Raw genomic sequence first — 11,908 nt, forward strand, 5'->3', positions numbered from 1 at the left:
TATATGTCTTCTAAAGTCTATAGTTTTGAGTTTTAGGTCCAGGTTAAGCTAAAGCCTCTTAGTACCTTTCCAGAGAGTGAAGGAATGTGACCCTATCTGTGAGGACAGATATAAAAAAAGGGGCAAGCAAGCAATGACCTTCACTCAGCAAAAGGAGGACCAGACCCTTGTCCTTGAGATAGCGTTTCTTAGCAACGAACCTAGACTTCTTCTGAGTAGCTTTTGACCTCCAGCCAAAAGTCTGTAGCCCCTAATCTTCAAGGATGAGCTAACCACCCCCCACCTTCAATTGCAGCTGCATGCACAATTGGCAGGACTGGCCAAGCTTGAGCACCTAAGACTAACCAATTATCTTACTTTATAACTTCCTCATCCAATCCTAAATTGCCAAAACTGCAACTTCAAATTTCCCGCAATTTTTCTTTTAAAAACCTAAAGGCCTTTGTCTCCCGGTGCCACTCTTTGCTGACCGGCAGGGGTGACCCCGTTGTACAATGGTTAATAAACCTCTTGCTTTTGCAACGAGTCTTGGTCTGGGGGAGTTTCTGGGAAGGGCGCAATTGAACTCCTGAGCTGTGAGACCCCAAGTCTTACAATATCAGAAGATGGAAAGATCTCCCATGCTAATGGCTTGGCAGGATTAACCTAGTAAAAATGGCCATCTTACCAAAAGCAATCTACAGATTCAGTGCAATTCCCATCAAGTTACCAACACAATTCTTTACAGACCTTGAAAGAAAAATTTTCACCATCATGTAGAACAACAAGAAACCCAGAACTGCTAAAACAATCCTTTAATTCTGGAAGTATCTCCATCCCTGATCTCAAGCTACAGTATAGAGCAACAATACAAAAACTGCCTGGTACTGGCATAGAAACAGACTGGTGGATCAATGGAATCTAATAGAAGACGTGAAATAAATCCACACACGTATAGACACCTGATTTTTGACAAAGATGCCAAAACCATTCAATGGAAAAAAGATAGAGTCTTCAACAAATGGTGCTGGTCTAACTGGATGTCTACATGGAGAAAAATGCAAATAGATCCATATTTATCACCCTGCACAAAACTAAAGTCTAAGTGGATCAAAAACCTCAATATAAAACCAGACACACTAAACTGCTTAGAAGAAAAAGTGGGGAAGAGCCTTGACCTCATTGGCTCAGGAGACAACTTCCTGAACAGAACACCAACATCACAGGCTCTAAGAGCAACAATCAATAAATGGGACCTCATGAAACTGAAAATCTTCTGTAAAGCAATGGACACTGTCATCAGAACAAAACGACAGCCTAGAGATTGGGAAAGGATCTTCACCAACCCTATATCTGACAGAGGGACAGAGGACTAATATCCAGTATATATAAAGAACTCAAGAAGTAACAAATCAAGTAATCCAATTAAAAAATGGGGTACAGAGCTCAATAGAGAATTCTCAAAAGAATACTGAAAGGCAGAGAAACACTTAAAGAAGTGTTCAACATCTTTAGTCATCAGGGAAATGCAAATTAAAACGACCCTAAGATTTCACCTTACACCCGTCAGAATGGCTAGGATCAAAAACTCAAGTGACAGTGCATGCTGGAAAGGTTGGAGAAAGGGGAACCCTCTCCATTGCTGGTGGGAATGCAAACTTGTACAACCACTCTGGAAATCAATCTGGCACTTGCCCAGACAATTAAGAATAGCATTTCCTCAAGATCCAGCTATACCACTCCTAGGCATATACCCAAAAGAGGCTCAAGTACACAATAAGGACATTAGCTCAACCATGTTTGTAACAGCTTTATTTGTAATAGCCAGAAGCTGGAAACAGCCCAGATGTCCCTCAATGGAGGAATGGATATAGAAATTGTGGTACATCTATACAGTGGAATATTACTCAGCAATAAAAAACAAGGATATCATGAAATTTGCAAGTAAATGGTGGGAACTGGAAAAGATCATCCTGAGTGAGCTATCCCAGAAGCAGAAAGACACACACAGTATATACTCACTCATATAGACATATAATATATGATACATCTACTAAAATCTGTACACCTAAATAAACTAATCAAGAAGGAGGATTCTTGCTAAAATGTTCAATCCCTATCCAGAAAGGAAAAGAGGTAGGACATCAGAAGAAGGAGAAAAGAGGGAACAAGTCAGGAATCTGTCCCAGAGGACCTCTGAAAGTCTCTGCCCAGCAGACTATCAAAGCAGATGCTAAGATTTATGGCCAACCTTTGGGCAGAGCGCATGGATTATTATGAAAGAAGTGGGAAATAGTGAGATCTGGAGAGGACAGGAACTCTATAAGGAGAGCAACAGAACCAAAAAATCTGAGCACAGGGGTCTTTCCTGAGACTGATAATCCAACCAAGGCCCATGCATGGAGATAACCTAGGACCCCTGTACAGATGTAGCCCATGGCAGTTCAGTGTCCAGGTGGGTTCCATAGTAATAGGAACACGGATTGTCTCTGACATGAACTGCTTGGCCTGCTCTTTAATCACCTCCCCATGAGGGGGAGCAGCCTTACCAGGCCACAGAAGAAGACAATGCAGCCACTCCTGATGAGACCTAATAGACTAGGATCAGATGGAAAGAAAAGAAGACCACCCCTATCAGTGGACTTGGGGAGGGGTATGTGTGCAGAGCGGGGTGAGAGGATGGATTGGGTAGGGAGAAGGGAAGGAACCACAGGGAGGATACAAAGTGAATAAAGTGTAATTAATAAAGAATTAAAAAAAGATATCTGTGGTAACTCTAACCAAGAAAATGAAAGAATTATGACTAAAACTTCACGTCTTTGAAGAAAGAAATTAAAGTATGAGAAGATAGAAGCTTTTCCAGAATCATGGATCAGTGAGGTTAACGTACTCAAAACGGCCATCCGACCAAAGCAAGCTTCGGATTCAGTGCAATCCCCATTACAACTTTAACATACTTATTTACAGACCTTGAAAGGAAAACTCTCAACTTTTTTTTCATATGGAAAAACAAACATAAAAAAGACCCTGGACAGCTGAAACTATCCTGAACAATAAAAGACTTGTTGGAAGTATCACTATCCCTGATTTCAAGCTGTGCTACAGAGCTGTGGTAATAAAAACCACATTGTCTGAAAAACAGACACATTGATCACTGGAATAGAGTTGAAAACCCAGACATAAATTTGCACACATATGGTCACCTGATATTTGATAAGGAAGCCAGGAATACACACTGGAAAAAAAGAAAGTATCTTCAACAAATGGTGCTGGCTAAACTGGATCTGCACGTGAAAGCATGCAAATAGATCAACGTTCATCACCCTGCACAAAACTCAAGTCCAACCATATCAAACGCCTCAATTACAACCAGTTACGTTGAACCTGATAAAAGAAAGAGTGGGGAATGACCTTGAGCACACTGGCACAGGAGACAACTTTCTGATCAGAACATCAATTATGCAGGCATTAAGACTGGCAGTTAATGAACGGGACCTCATGAAACTGAAAAGCTTCTGTAAGGCAAAATATACCATTAATAAAACAAACTGGCAACTTATGAAATGGAAAAAATATTTCACCAACTTCACATCCAGTAGGAGGCTAATTTAAAAAATATATATACATAAAGAACTAAGGAACTAGACATCAATAAACCACACAATCCAATTTTAAAATTGGGTAACATCTAAAAAGAGAATTCTCAACAGAGGAATCTCAAATGGCTGAAAAACACTAAAATTAACATTCCGCACCTCGCCCCTGGCTGACTTTAGCACTTGGGAGACCAGACCCTCCCTACACTTTACCTAGGCAACACAGTAAAGCTGGTCCTGATTGGGAAGGCATGGGTGAGCCAACCTCGAGGGCATGAGTGGGAGATCTGATTCTGCCACTCGTCGATGGCAGCATTGGGCAGGCTAGCCAGAGCGTGCTGGAGGGCTTGCTCTGGTGTTGCAGAGAAGGGAGAACCGGTGAGCTGACTAGCTCAGCTACCACTGAGGTCCAGATCCAGGGCTTTGACTTGTCCCACCCCAAAGCCTACCTCATCTGCGAACTTTTGGAATATGTGAAAGGACTGGTCCTGCTCAAAGCTGCAGGATTTCCATGACCCAGGGCAACAACAGGATAACTGGGAGAAGCCCCAAAGATCTAATATTGACGGTGTGATAGAAACCAGAGATCTTGAACCAAATCGATGACACACTGCAATGAACATTTGCAAGTGTAGATGTGTAGACAGAGGGATAAACTGTGGAACACACTGTGACCCATTACAACTTCCATAATGAGATTTTTCTATGCTTTATATAGTTTATTTGTTGTTGTTTTCTTTTGTGGGAAGTTTCAAGGGCAAAGGATGGATAATACTCACAAAGAATCAATAAAAAGTTGAAAAAAATGTACACCATCTTTTGTCATTAGGGGAATGCAATGGTTAAGATCAATACACAAGTGACAGCTCATGTTGGTGAGGATGTGTAGCAAGGGGAACACACTTCTCCATTGCTGGTCGGTGATCATATTTGTACAGTCAGTATGGAAATCCCTCAGAAAAATTGGGAATCGATCTACATCAATAACCAGCTATATCACTCTTGGGCATTTACCCAAAGGATTCTCCATCCTGACACAAGGACACTTGACCAACTATGTTTATAGCAACTTTATTCATAATAGCCAGAAACTGGAAACAACCTAGATATTTCTCAACTAAAGGATAAATAACAAAAATGTGGGACATTTACACAATGGAGCATTACTCAGCTGTTAAAAAAAATGACATCATGAAATTTGCAGGCAAATGGATGGAAGTAGAAAAAATCATCCTGAGAGAGGTAACTCAGACCCAGAAAGACAAATATTCTATTTATTCACTTATAATTAAGTATTAGCTATTAAGTAAATGATAATCAAGCTACAATCCACAGACCCAGAAAGATTACTTAGGTAAAGAGGAGGGCTCTAGGGGGATAATGGATCTTCTAGGAAAGGGGAATAGAACACATTTTGCAAGTATGGGGGGAGAGGGTGTGGGTGCTGGAGGCTTTGGTATGGGGAGGGATAGAGGGAGAGAGTGTTGGGAGAAACAGCTGGAATTAGGGGGCATTTGGGAGGTGGTATGGAAAGAGTGCAGTGGAAACTTTCCTGGAATCTGTGAGCATGACCCTAGTGAGGAGATTAAGGAATCTGAACTGGCCATCTCTTATAGCTAGGCAAGGCTTTCAGTGGTGGGACTGGGTTGCATTTTAGTTGTTGGCTAAGGGAGTCTTGTGGAGATGCCTAAACAACCTGAGATGATGCTAGGACAAAGGGTTGCTCTCTGAACCCTGACCATGGGCTCCCATTGCTGAGGACAACTTCCAGACAGCTCATGGAGTGTGGAGAGGTAGAGCTGGTGCCTGCTGGAGGACTTCACTCCCACATTCTAGTCTGGTGCAAGAAGGTACAATGCAGGCTATAAAAAGAGACACCTAGACACTAATCCAGCAACAAAATCTTCTACCTATATTCTCTCCTGCCTGCAAGATATTCTGGGTCAATGGTGGCACATAAATCATAGATGTGGCCAACCAATGTCCGGTTTAATTTGAGGCCCACATCAGCCAGGATGGGGCCCATTTCCTAGTTTTCCTGGGTGGATAGCCCAGAGACCTAGGGAAGAACCAAACATAACTGGGCAGGGAGAGGAAGGGAGGGGAAATAATTACAAATTGTTTGTTTGTTTGTTTGTTTGGAAAAATAACAGTGTGACACACCCCAACACACACACACACACACACACACACACACACACACACACACACACACACACACAAAAGCACCCGTACATGCACACACGTGCACATGCACACACACACAAATCCTGATGGAAACCATGGCAGTTTTTGTCTGAGAAATATGTGTCCTAAACTCTGCAATAAACAGCTTTCTTATAAGGCAGGCCCCCAAGCCTGAAACAATGTAACTGATGTTAAAATGTCAAGTTCTATTCCTTTCTCAGTTCAGGCTTGGGGCGGGAAACTGGAAGCCAGCTGTGAAAGAAAATAAATAAATAAATAAATAAATAAATAAATAAATAAATAAAGCTTTTATATTAAGGTTGAGTCATTCAACCACAAAATAAAAACAGGAATCTATGTACATGGTTCTCAGTTTTCTTAAAATTAAGTTTTCTAGTAGTAATTCTTTTTTAAACAAAAAGTTTAAACTGAAACTAATTTGAGTGGCTTGCTCTGGAGTCATGCTTCTGCGCACTGTGTAAAGTTTGTCCTTGAAAAAAAAAAAGATTGTCCTTGCATTATTCAAATGCTGATTTCTGTGCAGATCTGATTACAGCTGGACTTTGGTATTGCCATTTTTAGGAAACATCTTCCATCTCAATATTTTGTAAACATTGTTCTCCATCACCTTCTGATTGGTTTTAATAAAAATCCGATGGCCAATAAGCTGAGGCAGGATTAGGAGGCGGGACTTCCAAGCAGAGAGAGGAAGGCAGGTTCCCAGTTGGGTACCAGAATGAGAGGCAGAGGTCTCCAGCTGGACATAAATGAAGACCAGATGCTAGGCTAAGACAAGAAAGGACAGGTAACAGGATGTAGGCAAGGCCAGTATTGCCAGGTTAGGATAGCTCAGAATCTGCCCAGCTTAGTGCCATAAACTAATAATAAATATAAGAAGTCGCTGTGCCATTATTCAGGAGCTGTAGGAGACATAGAAATCCTTACTGATACAACGTTCCTTATTTTACTCAATATATCAAAAACATGAAAATTTCAACATGTCAGCACAAAAACTACTGAGGAAGCATTTTTCTTTGGGGCTTCTTTTGTGCTGAGCTTTTGAACTGGTCTGTGGTTTACTCAGTACCTCGCAGCCTGGCTGGGTCGAAGGGTTGATGATAATAGCTCCAGGTACTTAGGATTTTCTGTACTGCACCATGCCAAGGCAGAGTTGTAAAGTCTTGGAGGAGGTGCTTCTATGCAGAGAGTCAATGCTGGGCCTGGAGGATGTCCATTCCCAAGGGACTCAGGAGGTTCTGCTTTCCCACCTCCACGAGGTTCCTGTTCCTTACATTTGTTCAGCAGAAGGCCTGGTGTGTGGTTTCCCTGTGGAAAGGCCTAGGAAAACTTTTCTCCTCTGGAACAAGGCTACTGTGGGCAAACATGGCCTCTCCAGAAAATAAGTAGGTGAGGTTCCTTCTGCAAAGCTCCTTCCCTTAAGCAGGTCCTGTCCAGCAGGCTGAATGCATCCTTACAGATGGAAAAGTGGAGATTGAGCTCAGAAGCAGGTGGAAGACAAGCTGCTTACCTTGAATTATGATCACAACAGAAGCACAGGAACTGATGTACTAAAGTACCCATAGTAGCCAAGTGAGCCAAGCACAGCTTTTGCTTGTATCATACTTCTGTTCTTTCATGATTTGTATGGTGTTGGAGGTTGGTATGATGCTTGTATTTTCATGCTAATTACTGGCTCTAAAGATCTGGTTACTGTCCTATCCTTGTTGTGTAAACCTGCCTAAGACATTATACCTGACTGGTTAGTATAAAAGACCCATACCTGGGCAGGATAGAAGGAGGTAGATGTGGCTAGGGTTCCCGAGCTTTGAGGACAGGAGAATCAGAGGAGGGAGAGAGGGACTGGAAGAGAAGAGGAAGGAGGATGCCATGATGAGTTAGCCTGGAGAAGGAACCACTGTTCTGGGAGGAAGGACTCTGAGGATGTCATGGATGAAGAAAGCAACCTAGGATAATCAAGTATTTATAGAATTATGGATGGGAGGTAGGCCAAATAAGAATGGTTAAGGCAGATGTCATTGGATGGAAGCTGGGAGACAGATGGTAAGGTTATTGAGACAGCATTGGTGGAACATCTGCCCAGCCCAAAGTAAATAAGAAATTTACAAATTCTAACAGGTGTCTGTCTGATTGATTGTGATAGTGGACTAAACAATACCACCATAATGATCATGGCTAATCATAAATGATATTTAGTCTGATACCATTTATTTTCAACAGCAGTATGGAATGAATTATCAGGTTCTGTAGCTAGGTCACCCATGGCTGCATAAGACTTCTTCTGTTGTGACCCTATCTCTCTTTGCCTTGCTAGTTTTGAGAGCAGACACCTTCAGTCCCCGACCAATTGTCTGTCATAACCAAAGCAGAGGACAGAAGGTCTCCTTGACTTAGTTTGTTCATATTCAATAGCAGGGCATGATGACATATACCTGGAATCCCAGCACTTAGGAGGCTGAGACAGGAAGAGGGCTAGTTCAGGGTAAGCCTGGATTACAGATTACAGATTGAGTCTACAGCTGGACTGGGTCTCATAAACAGATCCTGTCTAAATAAAGATAACTAAACAAATGTATGAACAGTATAATATTCTCCACATGGTAGAGTTGAGAGATCAAGTAAGACACACTCATAATGGTGTCCCCCACTGTGCCCACACAAAGTTGGCACAGTGACCATAAGGCTATCCTATCTCTGCCTAACCTCTGTTTCATATGGAAAAGCTGCCAGGTGAATGAAAACAGACACTTTTTCCTCTGCCACTGAACATGTAACCCCCATGCTGTAATGGAAATTTTGGTTTCTTTGTATGTAAATATGCTTTAGTTTTAAACCCAAGTGTGGGATTTTAGTTGAGCTATAGTATGTCCACACCTGTTAACTGTTTCTTGCGGAGCATGGCTTTTGCCAGCCTTCCACATGCAGCATGGGGAGGGGTATGGTCTAGGACTCTGAGAGAGAGAAAGTGAAGGTGTGGCATTCAGTGTGGCATTCGGGGTTGGCATGTGGCATGTGGCATGTGGCCTGTGGTGTGTAGCAGTTTGGAATGAACTCTAGAGACTGTGGGATGATTTGAAGCAGGCAGAGGAGAAAAATGCTTCCAGGCCCACTGCACTGAGGAGACTGCTAGCTGTGTCTGCAGTTGATAGGGATTAGTATAGAGCCCTAAAAGAACCCCTTGACCCTAAATAGCTGGAAGAAGTAAAGGGGCCCCCTCTTCCCACTCAACCTTTTCTCTCTCCTACTTAAGGTTTTGAGGTCTCTCCTTAGGGCAAATCATCTTGACATCACAGCTGAAGTATGGACTGTCTCCACTGCGCTGTTACTGCTCAGGATCTCTTTGTGTCTGAAAGATGTGTTCAGCTGAGATACTAAAGTGAAGCCCACTGGTCAGGCTCCCAGTCACACATTTAGTCTTTGGTTTCAGGCTTCCTTTCAGGCTTAGCATAAAAGTTCCCTGCATTCCTGCTTTCTGGAAAATAACTGGGGCATACTAAAAGGAGAAGAAAAAGAAGATTGACTCAGTACAGCCTATAGCCTGTCTTGCTCACTCAGGGACTGCTGGTTGTTGTCATGGGCTGTGAAATCTTCCTGGTGATGGCTCCTTTGGAAGTTCATTATCATATATGTTTGTTTTTAATTGAACAAACATCCAAAGATCTGACAACCATTCTTGTGAAAAGAGCTTTTAGTCGGGCTCGGAGGAAGTAGTATTTCTTCACCACTTAGGTGTGGAACTGTCTAGAAAATTCATCATGCTGCCCTGTGAGCATCTACAGTCTCTAGACTCTGTTTCATTCTGTATGTCTGATTTCACAACAGAGTTTAAGATTTCAGATGCCTGCGGTTCAGGAAGGGACCAGATAGAATCACACAAGCAGGCAGGCATTGAGAACTCGGGCTGAGGACTCTGGAACTCCTAGGCAAACTTGGCAATTATATTAAGACCTATGGCAGTCTAAAATCATGTTCCTTATTTATGACTAAAGGCCCCTAAGATAGTTCAGAAATACAGTGTCACTTGCAAGAATTACTAAGTTATCTGAGATTTGTAGCCAATGCTAAAAAGCCTGCAGTCAACTTGCTGTGAATCAAGCTTTCAAGTGGGCAAAGATCCTCGTTGCCCTGGAATTCTATTTTGAGTGGGGATCACTAATCAGGACAGATGGGTGCAGCTCGGCCCCCAAGACAATAGCGTGTCACAGCCAACATGATTTTAGCTATTGACGGTAACAGACCAAACATTACAGCAGCTTGGACAGATTACCCTTCCTCCTTACATTTTTCATCTTTGGTTGGTGATTACTAGTTAGTTTCACAGCTTTTAGTCCTGGAGACAAGAATAAATCAAAGTGGAAGAATTCTGGTGGTGTCCAGCATTACTCTGCAGATTATAAACTAGGTGAATACAGAAGCCATCTACAAGTTCCTGGTAAGTTTGTGCTCTGCAATGCGTTCCAGGCCAGCAGAGTCTATGTAGTGAGTTTAAAGGCAGCCTGGACTGCGGTGCAAGCAAGATCCTATCGTTCACCCCACCCCCAAATCATCTGGCCTGAACCCTTCATTTTGCAGAAGGGGTAAGGAGGTTAGTCATTGTTTCCTGGAAGCAGGGGTTGACAGTTTTCACAAGACTTTCCCAGGGTGGTGTTGTGCGGAACTTCTGGGGGATTCAGGAAATGTAAACCCAGTCTTCAAGTCAAAGCTTGTGAGCTCGGGGCTGGAGGAAGTTATAATGATGCCATTGAGGGAATGTGGGCAGGTTTTAGGGTTTTAATTGGTATTGTGTACTTGAAATGCTGAAGGAAGAGAGGCACTTTCACTGGGGAAGGGTGTGCATTTCAGTTACTGTGTCTTCATTCTTTCCTGTCTTCAGGATTATGTGGAGCCTAAGTGCCCAAGGCCAGTGGCAAAAGTCAGTTGTCTTTTGAAGTTTGTGGGAAGGTTCTATTTAATGATATCATTATTTCTAGACAGCCCATAGATTCATCCATGACTGATGGTATTTTCCATGGCCTGGAAAGACAGCTGGTACATAGCAGAGTACAAAACAACCTTCCATCTACATGAGACATTTTTTCATTTCCCGATAGCTTTCTGGATGCTGCCTACTCACCTCCCACTCAGGTGGACCCTAAGGAGTCATCTGGTAGTAATTCTTCACTCCTCTTCCTCCTCTTTCTGGTGTTCTCTTTCCCAGCGCTGCAGGAGTAGATGGAGCAGCTGTGTGTCTTCATCCCAAGTCCATCAGTGGCCATAAAACATTTGCTCTCTGTAACTCAGAATGCCGAAGCTCTTGTAGAGCGCTCCTTTCCTTTGCAAAGCACACCTTTCCTTTTCCAAAGGCTATTGAAAGGCACTGTGAAATCCAAGGCTATGCAGCACCCTTTCTCACTGAATGTCTTTTTGTGTTTGTTGCTGCTGCTGTTGTTGTTGTAATAACAATAACTTGGGGGCTTGTTGTAGAACAGGAAGTCCTGCTTTCTGTGTGTAGAGTGGAAGGAGTGGATGACAGAGCAATGCAGAGATCAAGAATGTTTCCATGTGGTGGACTAGCTTGTCTCACCAGATGACATCACAGAGCAATGCAGAGGATAACAGTGCTAGCCTGCCTGGCATTCATGTTTCATTGTTTCTCTCAAACAAACTGAACTCCAGCCTTGTTCAGGTTTCTATTCTTAGAACCACAAACTCCAGGAAAATAATGAACCTTTTGGCTTTTGCTTCACTTGACCACTGAGAGACAAGGGGGTATGTTGGTAACTGGTCCTGATCAGAGAGTGCTATGGATCAGTGCTTTCTGGGGAACACTTGGGTGTGGTCACTTGAAGCTGCTGTAGTTTCTTGCTACACTCAGAGGGCACAGCCAGCAACCCTGGGGATGGAAAAGGGTGCAGACTGTAATCACGCCCTCTGTGGCATTGCTGCAGTCTCCAGCCAGCCCAGCCTGAAGACTGCTCTGCTTTTGCACTCTCTGTAACAGTTTTATCAAGTTTGAGCAATTAGTCCCTTTTCTTTCTGTACAAAGAATCTGAACTTGCTAAAAGAATTACTGTGAATACCAGATTGTTGGGGTAAAAGTTACCCTAACAAACACCAAGGACACCCATGAATGGAGCAAAAATTTTATT

The sequence above is a fragment of the Meriones unguiculatus genome, chromosome 9 (genome assembly GCF_030254825.1).
Source record: "Meriones unguiculatus strain TT.TT164.6M chromosome 9, Bangor_MerUng_6.1, whole genome shotgun sequence".
In the NCBI taxonomy this organism is placed as follows: Eukaryota; Metazoa; Chordata; class Mammalia; order Rodentia; family Muridae; genus Meriones; species Meriones unguiculatus.